This window comes from Argiope bruennichi, chromosome 7 (genome assembly GCF_947563725.1).
Source record: "Argiope bruennichi chromosome 7, qqArgBrue1.1, whole genome shotgun sequence".
Taxonomy (NCBI): Eukaryota; Metazoa; Arthropoda; class Arachnida; order Araneae; family Araneidae; genus Argiope; species Argiope bruennichi.
This window is the reverse complement of record NC_079157.1, coordinates 46,008,586-46,027,616: the sequence shown is the minus strand read 5'-3', so window position 1 is coordinate 46,027,616 and position 19,031 is coordinate 46,008,586. Positions and strand designations below refer to the sequence as shown.

Sequence of the window (19,031 nt, the reverse complement as noted above, 5' to 3'; positions counted from 1 at the left end):
AACCTTAAACAACGACCAAGTCTAAAAAGCGGGATTGGCTATCAATATTATTTATATTCATATTCGGAGATAACATAATGTGTTGTGTTCATTTATAATTAATATTTAAAATAAGAGTAACCTTTTATGTAGTGAAACCTTTTTAATATTGTTACAATTATTAATGTAAAGTCGAGTCTTTGTTCAAAATGCGATACATTATTTTTGTAGACGCATATAGTATAATGGTCTGAAGGAATTTTATTAAACTATTTTAAAAGAAATTACATTATCATTTTTATATGTTATTAAGTTTATAATTTCAGAAAAATTTCTTATTATTAAGAAATCATTCCACCGTGGCTTGAGATCTGAGTTAATCTGAATGACCATAATCATGAAAACATAGAAAAAAACTGGAACTGAAGATCTAATACAACTAGAAAAAAAATTTGAAAAGAATTTGAGAATTGAATCATCTGTAGCAATTAAAGCATTGAACCAAGATATAAAGATTTGGTCTTAAAATTTCTGGCACCTTTTTAAAAAATTTCACATTTTTTTTTTTTTCAAATAAAAGAAGATATCGCTTATCTGATGCATATTGAAAGCCATTCACTTTTCGATTTTACAAGTTTAAAAACAATATCGTTTATCTGACGTGTTTTGAAAAAATTCTCAATTTTTAATTTTGATTCTATTGGTTAAAGATAATAACACTTCCTCACATAGTTTGAAAGTTGTTTGATTTTCAGTTTCGGATTCACAGATTAAAGAAAATGTTGTTTTTAACGAAAATATAAATTGTTTAATTTTGATATTCTCAAGTGAAAAATAGAAAAATAACAACCTAAATTGAAGATATTTGTATTAAAAAATATTGCTATTAAATTATAATTAAAAACAATTCAGCAAATTTCAGTTAAGCTATGTATTTACTTTAAATTACTGGCTGAAAATGTTTGAATTTTCTTTTTTTCATTTGTCCCCTATGCAAGTCTTACATTTTGGAATCCAAAAATGCTTTAATTTTATTTCTAAGGTTGTTAGAAATAAAGTTTTAGTATGCATATAGAACCGGAAATGAAAGCTTTTGAAACCAGAAGTAGGTGCGTAAAGAACTATAAAATTGCAAACAGCAAGTTCGAAAAACCGTTTTCTTATTTTCAAGCAATATATTATTTAAAAAAATAGTTTGCATTTCCTTTATTTATTTGTTATTGTTTTTTTTTCTGGGAAATTTTAAAATTTATGTTAGAGTAGAAATAGAAAAACCACGTGTCATTAAATGGATGTATCCTAGTTATTTCCATTAATAGAACATTTTAGATTAAAAAGCAATGAGGAATACAATAAATATGTGAAGCTAATAGGTAAACCTATGTCGACAAGCTACAAATAGCTGTTAGAAAATACAAAAACCTTTGAGCATTTACAATTTTTGAAAAATCACGGTTGGACTGAGAAATGCAATGAAGAGCATATTAAGGAAATTATCTCTAAAACATTTATGATACTGAAAGATATTTGCAAGAAAGCAACAATCCTATAGCGAATAGTTAAAGGAAAAGTCAAAATTCACAATAAATTTATAGATAAGTTGCAAAATTATTATCTGTAAAAATCTTCGATAAGTCTAGAAAACATGCAATTTACTATGCATGTAATTTTTCTTTGTTACTGTTGCAATCAAATTCCATAAACCAGGGTAATACATCTAGCGTAAGTAGTGTAATATAATAAAAAACAATTTTCAAAAAATTTCATAGCACCTTTCTGATTTAACTATAAAAGCAAATAAAATCAACTTGCTCAGCACTCTGTAATAAAAATTTTCTCAGGAACGATTGCATGGTCTTACAGAACAATAACGAAAATTTGAACATCCTCTAATGGATTATTTCGCTCAAAGAAGCTTTTGTTCAGTTGGAAGAAAAATAGAAACAGGCACATATTGCAGCGTTATTATTTAATTAATGATGTAAGGATGTATAACCAATTTATTCTGAAGTACTTAGAAATTGTGATCGATCCACTGATGCTTAAAAAGTACATGAGAATTCACAAAGAGTGGATTTACTACAATAGAATACGAAATTAATGTTAGAAACTAAAAGAAAAAAAAGAGTTTAAAATTAAAAAAAAGAGCATTTGAGCTGAAAAACATCATTCTAAAATGATAGCATATTTTTGTTGTTATTATTATTGTATAACATCTTTAAATGCGTTTTCTGGAAAATTGACTTTTTTGTTATTTTTCTTAGCAGTAAACATCCTTTCAGAATATATATATATGTAATAAATATATATATATACTTATAATAAAGTTCGATATGTTTATGTTGGCTCTCTACAGGCCAGACCGTTTGACCTACAGCTACCAAATTCGGCACATGTACAACTTGGAGGTCGGGAATACAACGGGAGGTCGGGCAGCTCAGAGCGATTTTTTCGAATTTTTAATTAGAATTTTAATTGATTAAAAATTTTAAAACACTTCGAAGTTTTTCCACTATAACTTGCGAAAATATTACAGCACATAATTGATTTTTATATCATATTGAGGATCAAAAAATCATTTTGTAATGATACTAATATTTTAGCCAACAAATTAAATTTCTTTCTTTAATGAATTTTTTAAAAAAATATTTGATCACATTTTTCAACAATTTAGTTTGCTCAAAATAAAAATAAAATTTAACTTGCACGAGCTTCAATGACAAAAATTGGTTTTTATCAACGTGTTGCCACCATATTGACAAAAGCTCAAATTAAAAAATAAATCAACAGTTATTGCAAATTAAGCATATAAAAATGTAATTTTCAGCACCAGTCTGTATGAAATGAAATAAATATGAAATATGACATTTTATAAAAAGTAAATGCAAATTTTTTCTATAATTTTTTACAATATCTATATTATTAATTCAATAAATCAGCTTTATTTAAGGTAAACATGGTTTAATATCCTTTCAATTCAAGGCCCAAGGGCTAATTTGTAAACCTTTAATAATTCAAATAAATATATTAAAAAGGGTCTAAATGAAGTAAATAATTATATTGAGTCTATAAATTCTCTAATAAATTATGAATGTTTAGCTTTTATCAAGATCCTCTACTCTGTGAATCATATTTAACAAAATATTCTCGAGACGCTAATATTTTAAATAAAAAGAGTTGCACTTCAATCAACTAAATCAATCTCTAAAACTGACTGATTTATGAATATTTGAATATCACTATTCAATAAAAACGTGTGATTTTAGAACACTTCATTGACCGTCTGAAAGATGATACCCCAATTAGCATGCGTCCAGAGTTTCTCAAGACTGTTTGGCATAACATTATGAAAATGCTGTTTATTCTAAATTATTCTATTCAAAACTTCAAAAATCAGATTTGATATCAAGATAAAAACGTTCAAACGTTTCATTTCATCAGAAGATAAAAACGTTCATTTATTTGTTAAAAAGTTAAGTGTCAAGAATATTTCGCAGAATATAATTCCTTAGGACAAAGGAGGGTATAAAATTTAGACTTCATAATTTTTTGAAGTATATTTATAGACCAAAACAAAACAAAATATTATAATTAACGTCATAATAAATCTGGTTACATAAAATATGGAAGATATTCTGAAGTGTACATAAGATTTAAATGCTGCACAACTCTGTTTTCAATACTCATAATTTTTTAAAAAAATGCTTGGTTTCATAAAAAACGTTTTTTTTAAAAATAATCGCAATTTAACCAATTCCACTTTAATTTAAAGTTGAAATTTTACGGGAACTGACAGAAAATTAGAGAGATACATAGTACATTATGGCTTAAGGACTTTGTAAAAGTAAGTGAATTATATGACTATCAAAATTTGAAGCTTAAAGTATTTTGATGAAAAACCGATTAAAGGACGTTACATAAAATATTTAACAGAAAATTTTAACGAATATCAATTCTGGCGAACTGGCTGGTCGCCAAAGATATATATATATATATATATATATATATATATATATATATATATATATATATATATATATATATATATATATATATATATATATATATATATATATATATATATATATATATATATATATATATATATATATATATATATAATAAAAATTTTAAATATTTCAAAAAAAATTTCTCTAAAGGAAAGCACGTGCATTAACTGAGTAACTGCATGCAGCTAAATATCTCACATTGCTTTGCAACACAAATCACATTATTTTGTTATCTTTCATCTCATTTATCAAGATTTTTTTATGATTTTCCTTTTGTTTGGATATTTTTTTCAGAGTATTAGTTTCTAAAATGGTACAATAAAGTGCTTTCATTTTGATTTCAAAAATGAAAATTATTCGCCAATTTTGTTAAAAACTTGTAGAATTTTGTCGGAAAAATAGTCCATGTAATAACAAATCGTGTCCACACCGTATTCAATACGATTTATCTTAATAAACAGTTTAAGAACAATTTGGAAAATAAAATCCATGTGCAACAAATGTTAATCAGTTCTCAGGAATAAAATTAAAAAGCGCTTTGCTTTAATCATTTTTTTTTTTTTTGTAATTTAAAAATATTTTTCGGCATTGCTTATGTATTATCATGAGTTATGGGCTCATCATGATATCTTATGAGTTTTCATTTTCTTCCTCATTTCCATATATATTTGACATATTGACAAAACATTCAATGTTTAATTTTACTAAAAAAGAAATTTATTTCTTAATTATTAAAATTTTTCTTTACTTGAATCGGAGTTCAAAAAGCTGTGGATTCCTTTTTCTTAGTCTATGCTTTTAATCAATATTCAAAGCACATCATTCAACAATAATTTTTTTATCGCAATGAAATTTAATAATAAATAAGTGCCATCAACGTATTTATATTTAAAATAAGATAATTTAATCAATATTCTCATATAACCATTGGTTATTAAAAATAACTTGCGTGAATTAAACGTCATATCATGAAAACTGCAATTAATGAGTTGGAAGTCAAGATAATATAGAAGGATATTTAAAAATGTATCCACAATTTCATTATAATTTCTACACAATTTTATTAAATAGCAATATTTTGCCCTCATTGCCTAGACTATACTGATAACTTAAGAAATGAATGGCTTTACTATTTAGATGTAAATTAATTCATAATATTAATCTACAATAAATTCTTACTTCAGAGAATATAAAGAAAAGAAGTGAAATTCAAATAAATCTGCGTATTTTAAAAGCGTATGAATAATTTCTTCAAAAAAATATTCTCTAAGCAGTATTTAATTAATTTATTCATAGAATTTCTAAATAAAATTTTTTCTAAAAATTAATTTCAATAATATTTTCTATGTATGGAAGAAAAAGAATACAAAGGATATTTGGAATTCTTTAAATATTTTCTTTTTTTAATTTAAATAGCTCTGATTTACAAATTTCTTTTCAAAATAAAATAGAGTCAATTATTTTTTGATCTCTAAAACTTGAATGAAATTTTTTGAGATTTATGAAACACATTTCTTGGAGCTTCCAAAGTAGAATTTTTATAAAGAGACTTTTGATTTTATACGTATTTAATGGGAAAATCTTAATTAAATTACTTACTGTTTTTAATTAATTGACTTAAATAAAAGCTTCAGCTCAAAATTACCGTTGAAACATTTTTTATTATAATCCATTGATACATTTACCTTGATTTTTCATAAAAGAAATCGTTTGGTGCAAGATTAAATTCCTGAAACGAAACATTTTATATCTTTTCTCAAAAATAAGCAGTATTTGTAATAATTTTAAAAATCAAATTTAGTTAAAATACTAAGCTCTAACTTTTTACTCAAGAAACTCTGAAATAAAAAAGTAAGATTTTTCCCCCGAAATGTTACTCTTTGCTTTTAGAAAGATTTAATTCGAAAATTTGAAACCTCTTAAGCAACATGGTTTATGTTTATAGCTGTTTTTAATATATTTTATTGAAAATTCATGAATAAGCAGCGTATTAAACATTTTATTGAATTTAAACATTATCACTATTCCTGGCGAACCAATTGGTCGTGAAAAGTGGCTAGTTTAAAATAAATTGAAGCTAATTTTTCTTACATATAACAATTATGTGGAAAATCGATAACAAAAATTCCAGCGTTTAAATTTATTGTAAATTCTAAAATATTTAGAAAAAATAGAACAACGGAAATGAAAATAATTTTTTCAGAATTTAAAAAAAGAACTGATTTTGGGTAGAAATAATTTAAATAAATATTGGCCACACTGTAACTGAAAATTCTTGTAAAAAGTAATTGAAAGGAAGATTTATATTACTTGAAATTTGGCAAAGTCATACATTACAACGTGTTATAGTTTTTTTACGAATTTAATAAAACACAATAGAGTTTAAGACGTTGTCGTAATTTTTGAAACTTGTGACAAACGGGCATTTATTTCCTTTAATAATAAAATTTGTTTTTTTTAACTTTTTTCACTTTGTTAAGAAGGATTTTTTTAAAGAAAAATTGTGTTTTATCCTTCTTACATTTCTTTGAATTTCAAGTGATATTTTCTCACACTTTACTATAAGTGATAGTTTCATACGATATGTATCCTAATAACTGCTTTTAACAAGAATCGGTAATTCTTAATACAGAGATTAATAGTTTCGTCAGAATATTTGTATTTTGTTTGTGATCAATAAATGTAATGTTTATGAACAATAAATGCATTTACTAAAAAAAAATATTTTTTTCTTCGTAAGGCTAATTAAAATTTTCCGTTACTGGCGACGCTTTAAAATAAACTCTATATCCAAATCATACGAAATTTCATATATAGTGGCTCAAAATATTGAGAGTACACCTTACTTTTACTTGATAAATGCGACTTTCAATGTAAATAACACATTACCGGGAAGTGCAAACATGTTTTTATTTATACACATAACAAATGGTTTAATTTAGAGTAAAAATAAAGAAAAATCGACGAAAAATTTCTCAATTGAAAATTTTCAGAAGCATTTTAAATAAACATACGCAGAATTTTGCCTCAAAAAATTGAGAATACACCAATGAAATGTTTGTAATATCTAACTATGTTTGTAACATAGAAACAAAGTGTCATTATTAGTCGTATGTATTTTGGCTCTTATAATAGCCTCTAAATATTATGGTACCGATTCGATTAATTTTTGGTGGTATCTGAAGATATTTTACCCCATCCTCCTTGCGACATTTATTTTAAATGGGTTTTGTTTCGCATTTTGTGTTTTTGAACCACTTTTTCGAATATGCCCCACGAATATTCAATGGCATTCATGTCGGGGTACTGTAGTGATGTGTTTAACTGCTGTTTACAATGAAAAAGACACCATATTTTGACGTTATGTTCATTCTGTTTAGGAACGTTGTCCTACTGGAAAATGAAATTTCTATCTAAACCCAAATCTGTAGCCCTTTCTTTTAGATTGCTGCGAAGTATATCCAAATAAACCATGTCGTTTATTATACCATCTATAAAAATTAAATTTCCTACCCCGGATGAAGTCATGCAACCTCAAATCATGACGAAGTCACCATCATGTTTAACTCTAGAACGTAAATTTTTTTGGATCCAAAGCAGTATTAGGCTTTCTCCATATAGTACGACGGCTGTCACTGCCAAAAATGTTGAGGTTTCTTTCGTTACTAAATATAGCTTTCTTCCAAAGGTTATTGGTCTTAAATTGATGAGTTATTGCAAACTTCAAATGTTTTTCTGAATTTGCAGCTGATGAACGGTTTCTCTCTAACAATCGACTTTTATATACAGCTTGTCTAATGGCACTTCGCACAGTTTCAGCACTTGACTTCTACCTACGATTTGAAAAGATTCTGCTGCAAGTTGGATGAACCATATGGTCGCAGCAATCTCAAGGAAAGTGTTAAAAATTTGGGTTTAGATGGAAATCCCATTTTCCAGCAGGACAAAGACCTCAAACAGAATGCACGTAACGTCAAAATATGGTGTCTTTTTCATTGTAAACAGCAGTTTACAATGAAAGCAGTTTCATTGTAAACAAAACACACCACCACAGTACCCCGACATAAATGCCATTGAATATTCGTGGGGCATATTCGAAAAAGTGGTTCAAAAAGACAAAATGAGAAACAAAACCCATTTAAAATAAATGTCGCAAGGAGGATGGGGTAAAATATCTTCAGATACCACCAAAAATGGGTTGAATCGGTACCATGACGTTTAGAGGCCATTATAAGAGCCAAAAAACATGCAACTTAATAGTGACACTTTGTTTCTATGCGTGATATTGCAAAAATTTCATTGGTGTATTCTCAATTTTTTTGAGGCAAAATTCTGCGTATGTTTATTTAAAATGCTTCTGAAACTTTTCTATTTAGAAGTTTTTCGTTGATTTTTCTTTATTTTTACTCCAAATTAAACCATTTGTTATGTGTAAAAATAAAAGCATATTTGCACTTCCCGGTAATCTGTTATTTATATTAAAAGTTGGATTTATCAAGTAAAAGTAAGGTGTACTCACAATTTTTTGAGCCACTGTACATACAAATTCATAATACTTAGATCAAGCAAAATTTTTCTTATTTTATATGTCCAGTAAATAAAAAAAAACAATTTTGGAAAAAGGTTTAATTTTCAAATCAAATAATAAAGGCAACTTTAATACTTAAATTCTAACTTATAACAAACAATTTATTAGAAAAATGTAAGGATAATGGCAATTATTAAGGAATTCTCTCAGGTAAAAGTTGCATTTTGATAAAAAAAAAAATTCATGAATGGATATATATTTATGAATATACCATATAAAAATTACATTAGATGAATTTATGGATTTTTTTTTGAAATCTTTTAAAATATCTATTAAAAAGTGAAGTTTGAAAGATAGAAAATTATTATTCATTGAAATATTCTAAATAAAATTTGATTTCTTGCATCAGTTTGGCTCTAAAGTATCTTCGGGTATAGGAAGAAAAGAATTTCGGAGCAGGAAGATTGCTGATATTTTTTATATCATATTTGAAAATATATAAAAGCAATGTATTTTAATCATCAGAAAAATTCTTTCTATAAATTTTAATGAATTTTGATATTTTAGTATACTATGAGAAGAAAAGAAAATTTAAAGAAGATTCCAACATCTAGTTTGAAACATAGATAATTATTTTAAGCTAGATGCACCTATCTTCTTTCTATATTTAAAATTTATGTTTATTTATATAGCATCAATAAAATGTATAAAAATGATGCACTCAATGTCGCGTGAAAAATAAAAAAAATTGTATTCTGAAAAATTTAAAATTAATTAATCAATTCAAATTTTAAACAACTTTTTTCTTAGTAAGCGTCTACTGCGCAAGGAGTATATACAAAATTGACAGCTTTTGGTCTAACTGTCTGCACTATAGATAGAAGGAGTTTTGAAGGAGTTTCTTTTCGAACATGACGGAGTTTCCGAATAATATGCCGGAATAATTAAAAAGCAGAAAACAAAAACTCGAAAATTTAATATGTGACCTACTTTAAAATTATAAATTCATAGAAATTTTTTTTAAAAAAATGCAAAATTGGCAATGCGTTTATAAATGAGTGCGCATATCCAAGTGTTTTTAAATTCTACTACTATGAAACAACAGGGACTTTATTGATCAAGATACAGATTGCCTTCTATGTGGAATGATATTACATGCATTACTGATTTATGTACCGACATTCATTAAATTATCACACGTTTAATATTTTTAACTTGAAAACGACTTTAGTATAAGATATTATAACACATAAAATTATTTTATCGTTTGAAACATTTTTTTAACTAAAATAAAAACATCAATTAAAGCAGACGATTTTTAAAAATCGCCAATAACTAATTTTTTTTCTGTAATTATTTCCCATATAAATTGCTAATTGTTTGGTTTCAAACGTTTCTTCAATGTTCTTTCAAAAATTTTGTCCCAGGTATCTGGCAAAAGTTTTTTTTTTCTTATTGTATTCTTGTTCTTAAACAACAAAAAATAGTTACAAATTATCTTTCAAAGGTAATAAAAAATATAATATAATTGACAAAAATATTTTTAAAAATAAAACAGAAATATAAAAAAGTAGAGTAGCTCAAAGACTCAATTGTATAACTACGGAATATTTACGAATTATCGTATTTTAAAATCGTCTACGTCTTTTTGGATCATTTAATAGGTTTTGAAAAAATGTAATATAAAAATACTGTTGTATTAAATATTAAAACTATATTATCTGCAGCATCATTTTAGGCAAATAAACAAAATGATTTAAAGCATATAGTATAATGTTTTCATTTAATAGGAATGGCAATATTTAAGAATAAAGAATTCTATATGAAGAAACATAATTTAATGAATAAAAAATTATAATAAACTTTCCTTATCCTTAATCTTCGAGAGCAAAATTAAAGAAAATCTATTGAAAAGTTTAGATTTTTATTGCGTGCAAAAAATACATTTTATAAATTCAAAAATTCTTATTTATAAACATTTCCTGGTGATCAAGTTTTATATCCGTATAATTACGTCGGAATCGTCTGAAACTTCCTGGTGCTGCTATAATAATTCCATCCACGTCATTATTGTTCAGTTATAAGCATGCTGGCAATTTATCTGGGTTAATTAAAAGGTAATTAATTTCTCTAATATAATTTTAAATATTGACATTTAGTGTGAAAAGCGTGTTTCAAAGAATTAATTTTTAAGTAAAAAAAAAAAAACCCTGTTAAGAATAATCTTTATTATGAAACAGAAACATCTGCAGTAATAGTTCCAACTGATTACACACACTGTTTTAGATGTCATTATTTTGTGAAGAAAATATTTTGTCAAGTATCTAGATTCACCTAAAGGATAATTAAAAATATTTAAATGATATTTTATCCTTAAAAAATATCATTTTCTATCTTAAATAGTGTTCCGAAAATTGCTTAAAGATTATTCATTTGCTTTACATAAATACTTAAGAAATTTTGGAAAAATGAATGAATATATGAACTAAATATTTCAATACCATTTAAATCACGAATATAAGTTGAGAAAACAATGCTTTCAGTTAAAAAATATTTAGTTAAAAACATCTGAAAATTGAAAGTAGAAATTAAATAAAATCAAGAGAAATAAATTTTTCATTATTTGCTATAATAGCTTATAATATCATTATTTAATTAATTGTATAACATTTTAATGTTGGAAAAATATATAATATGAATTTCAAACAACGAAGTAAATTTATTATAGCCGAGGTTATTAACAAGGAATATAACATAAAAAAGAATATAATTCAGTTTAATTAAAATATAATATAAATATTGAAATATCTACTAAAAAATTAAATTCTACTTACAAAACATCTGTCAGATGATTTCAAAATTGTACATTCAGTTCAAATGAGTCTCAAATATTCTTTTTCCAAAATAATTTTATTGTGTGCAAATATGTCGAATTCACAAGTTTATAAATTTTCAGATTTGTTCTTGAAAATATTTATTAACTCAGTTCACTCGATTTCTTTCTCTTCCAATAAAAGCGAAAATTAAACTGAAAATTACATAAAATCTAATGACGGAATAATAATTTAAATTTTTTTATATCATATATAATAAAATTCATTGGAGTAATTTTCAGTCAGGATAGCTTAAATTATGTATATAATCAGAATTTCTACAAAAATAAATACATTTTTTAAAAATAACATATAAAAAAAGAAAACGCAATGGAAAAAATAGAAACCTTGCATCAATTCTTGAATATAACTTCTAATACTATTGCAACATTTTATCAGTTTACACTCCATCTAATTTTTGTTTCATTTTATTCTTTCAGAATTCTTTTGAATTTTCAGTAAATAAAATTTTAAGATAATAAATATTTCTAAATTCCACTCATTTTTTTTAATTTAACAAAAAAAGGAACAAACGATACTATTCGTTTCAGAATTCTTGATATGATTCTTCAATTCACTTGATTTGTTCAATTTGCAGACGAAAATGTTAGCTTCGAAACTGTAGCTTAAATTCTTGAAAAGAATAATGAAATTCCAGACAATGAATGCACTTAAAATGGATTAATGCCACCGTAACTTTGGATCTTCAATTTTGAAAAAAATTTGTTCCACGCTAGGAAAGACACAAGCCCTGTTCGCAGTAGCGGAATGCTTGAATTGAAGCGCGAACATCCAGTGCTGCTGTCTGCTGATAGCGAATATCCGTTTACTTTATCGCTACCCTTACCCGTATGTAGCTTGCACCGAGCCAAAATAATAGCGTTGACATCCCGCCTGTAATTAAAATAACTACGATGTCTATCAATCGGACGAACGTCTGGCTTTAGTCCAGCTTTCCTTATTGACAATGTCGACGAATTTGATTAGAACGTTTTGTTTAAGCAAACTTGTGAGGAAGTGATGCGAGATTTGGATCTCGACAATTTCGAAGTGGTAGATTGATTTTGAATTTTTTTAGAAAAATCGCATTCGTATTATTTCGATGTATTTACTTAAAATTATGTTCTATTCTTATTTCACGCATTATTCTTGTTTTATTTTTGTGCTTATTTTTTTATAGATTTAATTATGAAGTCACAAGAAATAAAGTAATATGATTTCAAGGTAATCTATCAATACTCAGATGACTTGTTTTGTTAAAAAAAAAGGACATTGTTTGTTTATGTTGAACAAAATAGAGTCAATTTCCCTGACGTCATATCTGCAATACAGATAGAAAAGTTGTGCAGGTCTTCTAACATCTAATTGCTCGCTGTCTTACAATGTGTTGTGACGTCATTACCTTTTCCTTCCTTCAAGATACGCATTAAATTCTAAAATTAAACTAATTCCACTATATGACGCATTATTTGCTATATTCAGAATTTCAAACGATGAAATAAAAAGAAATAAATATAAACGTTAAAATAGATATAAAAACTAGCACTTGGTGGAATTCGGTCAGCAGTTTCAGTATCGTCTGCAACTTTATTTTTAGTTAAAACCGGACTGTTTAGTTGAACAAATGAATCTTAAAATCTTGTAACTTCTATAAAATATTAGATTATCCCAAATGATTTTTTTAAATCCACAGAAATTCTTTGTTTCTATTAGTTATTGTTGATTTGGATACGTAATATAGTTAACTATTGTGAATGACAAGTAAAAAATATATATACAGCATGGAATATTAAAGCAAGTATTTTCAACAGTGAATTTTAATCTCTATCGACTGTTGAAAGTAAATAGTTCAATTTTGGATCAATTTTTAAGTAATAGGAAACCTCAAAAAACAATTCTAGAAACTTTTTTCAATATTAGCAAAGTAAAAATCCTACTTAATATCTGCCTTTTCCATGTTGTAGAGATTTTAGATTCCATTTATTAAAAAAATCCTGACAAGCGCAATACCACGCAAACTAAAAGGAAAAAAAAGCCTTTAATTAACTAATTATTAAATTAGTTATCTCCTAACTAAATAATTATTATTTGGTAAATTAACATCCTTAATATTATTAAATTAGTTAAAAATTAACTAATTTAATTTTTTTTCTATAGGAAACAGAAACAAAATGGAATTTGTTTTTATTACATTTTTACAGATTATATTTATTTAATTATATTTTTCGGATTATAATTTTGCGTAATCCGAAATATCACAGATTATATTTTTCGTTTCCAAATAATGTAATAACTTTTAGAGGAAACAGCACAATTAATAGTTTATATTGCCTTTATTAATCAAAAATTATCTATTTCATGCCTATTCCGAATTAATAATAGTTATAATTTACAAATATCATGAAAAATTGCGCTTTATTCTAAATTAATTAACCCGTTCCTTGCGCTAAACGCTACCCTAGCTCCGCAATAAATAATCCTGAAAAAATCCAAAAGCGAATGAAGAGATTAAAATATTCCGCAAAAACTGTGTTTTCAGTAAGTATGCGGTTTTATGCCCTATGCTTTTATTTTTAATAAGCTATTAATGTGTAGTAATTTAAATTCACGTTACGGTCACAGTAGGTGATAAAAGTGACGGCGCATGTTACCTAAATACATCTTATTCCGCATAATGGAATCCAGTTTTAAATTGGTGTGGCACATTTGACGTATATCACGTGATCATGAATTAACTACCCCATATTTCTGCATCAAAACAATATTCTGCGAAATGCCTTTTGAATCGTTTAAAACTGTATTCTACAATAATAAAACCAGTGGATTCGAATTAAGAGATTTATTTACTGACCAAAAACCTACAAAATTCATGGATTCAACATTCTGCCTTTTTGTATTAATATATTTGCATGCTCACAGGTGGACATACAGACGTATTTCGTTCAAATTTGCTTAATGTGTATAATTTTGTTTCAAATACCATATAACACATTTCATTTACTCCAGTTTTTTACATTTTTGATTTATTTCACACGCAGACAAACCAACATAAGAATGGGGGTTTTTTTCAGGGAAAGGGAGAGGGAATTCTGGGAAACTTAAAATGTGGAGATTCAATAAAATCTTGAGGTCGAGTTTTTAAACGATTACAATACTTTCTTTTTGTATTCGTATGCAAAAAAAGCAAAATAAAATCCAATATTCATGGAACCATGCATTTCTTTTTCTTCTTATTATTAGTATTTCATCATTTTAAACGAAATTACATCATAAAATGAAGTCAAATTTCTTTTAAAAGTGCTCGCCAAAATGCAACCACTGCCAGCTTAAAATTTCAGTGGGATCTTTTTCTTTGTCTCGAGATTTATTGGCTTTCTCTCGTTAAAAAGTAGCGAAAAATGAGTTTTCAATAAACACAGCGGATGATGCCACTTCCGGCGTCCTCAAATAACCGGAAATGACATTTGAACAGCTGTAATTTCGCTGCTAATTACCGTACGAATTAAAAACAAGTCAGTTTCTGATCCAAAGAAACTGCTTTTGTGATGCAATAGTAAGAAAAATTTCATGCCTATGGTTCTTTTAAAAGAATTCATTAAAATATGTATAATTTGGAAAATTTTGTAATTATTCCTTCAATAAAATTATGAGCTATTATTATTAATTATTAATTGTCATATTAATTATTAACTAGCTTATAAATTTAAGCGAGCAATTCATGTATATATATAAATTTATTTCGTGTATCTCGGAAATGGCTCTAACGATTTCGAATAAATTTTATATTTAGATAAGGTTTTGGTTTTTAAGTTTATCTATGTAGGTGTCTTTCCTGAAAAGATGAGATTTTGCACAAAAAAAAAATTATAACTAACTGTTAGAGCACTTCTCTATCTGCTCACATTAACACAATGCCATCTCGAACCCGATTTCACCCTGGTAAAACTGAGTATAATATAAGTAATGATAGATAAACTGTAAAATGAATCTGTAATGTAGCAGATTACTTCGAATAACATGATAAACTAAGCCCATTCATAATTTTTCTTATTTTAACTACCAGTTCAAATTGTTACGAATCCTTGATGCGGCTTCCCAGCATAGGGGATAGGAGATCCCAGAGCTTGGCGACAAACTTGGCGACTTGGCGACGAATTTGGTGACTTTGGCGCCAAAATAGATTATACCCGAAACATAGAGAATTTTCCCGATCCGTCCAGAAGGAACGGAGTTACGCCTCGAACGTTCCTGATTGGCTGAGAAGCTTCTAGCCCCGCCTCCTGAGACCTATAAAAGGAAGCACCCGCAGCTGCCGGGCAGCGGTGAATTGAGGAGAAGTCGGAAGCGACAGGGCAGAGCAGAGTATAGTGAACCAGAGTCGTCACGGTGAATTGAGTCGTGGACCAGTGGAGTCGAAGAGTAGTCAGAAGCGTCTTCCAGGGACTAGTGGAGCAGCGACGGAGTAGAGCTGCTGTGTATACTGTTGTATGCTGCACGTCTCGGCTGAAGATAATCGTTTTCTGTGCTGTATATAGTTGTCGGCTTTGTGCTGTCCTGTGTGTCTTCGTGTAAATAAACGTCGTTGTTTTCTTTTCTACTGCCGCCTGCTGATTGAGCTTTCTTCACGCCATATAACATCCACTATCCAAACGAACCCCCGGAAATTTCGCAAAAATATGTAGGTATGATTGAAAAATATTCATATGTAATCAGTATGTGATTCGTATCTAAATATTTTCTACAATAAACCCGATTTCACAAAAAAAAAAAAAAAAATCTGCCGACCGAAGCTTGGTTTTTTAGGTACAGTAGACTCCCGATTATCCGCGGGCGGGTTATCCGCGCCTGCTGCACAAAGTTTTTTTTTTTTTTTTTTTTTTGACTGATTTTTTCAAAAAAGTGCAGTTTTACAGTTATGCTTTTGTAATTACATAATACATTACAGTATTAAAACAGTACATATGTATTAATTTTTCTGTGTATCCTTGACGCCTCTCGTAAATACAAAGCACTTTTCTGTTTTCATTAACAAAATGCATTTTAGGTATAGTTTTGAGTGATATACTAAAATATTAGCGTTAGTTAAACAGTTCCTGCTGTTTATTTTACGTTTTATTGTACATAAAACGATTTTTCAAAGTTGGAATGACTGTTTTCTCTTTTGCTATACCCGTTTTTAGCTTTTTTCGGATTATCCGCGATTTTTGTTATCCGCGGCGGCCGCGCCACACAATTCCGCGGATAATCGGGAGTGTACTGTATTTAATTCTTATTTAGCATTATATAATTATTCCTTCAATGTGGAAGATAAAAAAATCTTCACTTAATCTTCATTTTTTTTTTTTTTTTTTTTTTTTTTTTTTGCATAGAATATTGTAGATATACCCGGAACTTGCGGTTGTGGATGATACCCTTGAGAAGATTAGAATGATTCGAAGGCGCCCCATGTAAACTTTCAACAAGTCTTTTTGTATTAAACCATATTTTGTATTGTTTCACAACGGATTCTAAAACCCTACGAGCTTTTGCGCATGCGTTAGGATGGGTTTAATTCGTCACAATATGGGTGAGAGGAAAGATGAAAGGAGGAGATATTTACATTCAACAATGAAGACTCGCGGTTTTATGAGACGTAAACATTACAGATAATAAGTAACATTACAGATAAACAGTACAGATAATAATGTCTTACGGTATTTACATAATTATAATGATTTTAAAAATGAAATTGGTTGCCAGATATAATAGGGTAATTAGGGATTGCAATATCGGACCAAAATTTCAATACTGGTATTCGGTATTTTTTACATCTTAATACCGGGATACCGGTTTTAATACCGGCATTAGAAATTTTAGAAAAAGAAAGAAAACACAGGTTTCTTTGTTTTATTTGCCAGTTTTATTAGAGTGTAAATATCACAAAAAACAATTTGTAACTTATAAATTATAAATACTTTTTCCAAGTATATACCTCTAAATCCCTCATCTTCAAATAAATCGATTTCTCGTGGATGGTTTTGGATATAGCTGATTTCTGTATTGTATTTTGATTCGCTGAAATTTTTTTATTTATCGCTAATTCTAATTTTTGTTCAAGAAACAATTGCTTTTCACTATTGACATTAGTGTCATCATAATCTTCGATAACTGAACCGAATTCTTCTGAATATGGATAGGTTTATGGGTAAAAAATTTTAAGAAAATTTATCTAAACTTAATCAGATTTGAATTGGTTATTTTTTTTTTCCTTTTCCTTTTCATTTTTAAAATAATTATAATTTTGTAAATACCATAAGACATTTTCTATTTCGGTATGTCTTTCTTCTGTGCGATTTTTCAATGTAATATATAATTCTTCAGATAGTGATGTGTGCTGTTCTTTCGGTGACTGCAACATGAAATGTATTGTTGCATTAGCTGTTAATAAATTAAAATCTCTCCGACATAATGCCTCAACAGCCAGTTGGAAGTAGAGCTGATACAGTTCCGGATATTAAGTCGAATTCCCTATCTGAAAAATTCATTTACAGGTTGAAGTCGATTATTGCTTTTTAGATTGGATTTCTCAGTTTCAAAAATAGTTCCATCATAAGGAGTAAACTGTTCCAACGTGTTTTAGAATTTAATATTAACATATATTCTGTTTTATTTTCAGTTAGTATATATTTTATTAATAGGTCATTTTTTATAGGGGAACGTTTAAATATCTTAACGATTTCTCGAACTTTATAAATTATAGGATGATGTGATACTGATGTGTTAATATTTCATCCTCATTAGCAATATCTTCAACAATTACTATGTCATTATCTTCATTGTCAATATCACTCTTACTCTCTTCAAAGTTGGAATCCGAAGTTTCTATATTCACAGTATTTGGATTCTTCTGTTCTTTATTTTTTGGTATAATACATCTATTACTCCTAATTGAATTCCATGTGCATAGCACAATTGCTGATTTGCACCAATCAACTTTTCAACTTTTTTTCATAACTGTTATCAGTCGTTATGGATACAATATCTTTCAGTTATAATCCATGTTTCACTAATTTAGATTTAAGCAATTAATTAGGCCATTCATTAGCTAATTAATTTCGCCCGTTAGGGAGACATAAAAAAACCTATACTATTTTGCCATGTTCGCGATCCCTGAACATGGAGTGGAGACAATTTAAAAAATTTCTAGTAAATACCGAAAAACCGGTATTTAAACTTGTGAATACCGGTATTACAAAATTGTACAAATGGCTTCAAATACCGGTATTCGGTATTCCAGTATACCGGTATTGCAATCCCTAAGTGTAATACAAAAACAACAAGATACACTGGAATAATACTCAAAATACAAAATAAATATTATTTAAATACAAATATTGTCAAAATACAAGCATATTGTTTGCCCACGGATTCTAAAACTTTCGCGCTTTTGCGCATGCGTTAGGATGGGTTTAATTTATCACAATAGGGGTGAGAGGAAAGATGAAAGGAGGAGATGTTTACGTTTAACAATAAAATAAACTCGGATTACTCACAGACTGAATTAAAATAATAAGGGCAAAAACGACACGATACTCAAATACACGTGAAAAAAAATTGGACGAAAAAGTATGTAATGGGACGGCAATCAAGGTCAAAGAATGA

General features: G+C 27.6%; 1 protein-coding gene across 1 annotated transcript in view; it reads right to left on the bottom strand.

Moving 5' to 3' along the window:
* The window catches only part of LOC129975925 (soluble guanylate cyclase 88E-like), a 159,833-nt gene extending 148,371 nt beyond the window's left edge, over nt 1-11,462 (bottom strand). Inside the window, exon 1 of the mRNA XM_056089215.1 lies at nt 11,352-11,462. The gene's annotated coding sequence lies outside the window, so the exon portion shown is untranslated. The remainder of the gene's footprint in view (nt 1-11,351) is intronic.
* Between the last annotated feature and the right edge of the window lie 7,569 nt (nt 11,463-19,031).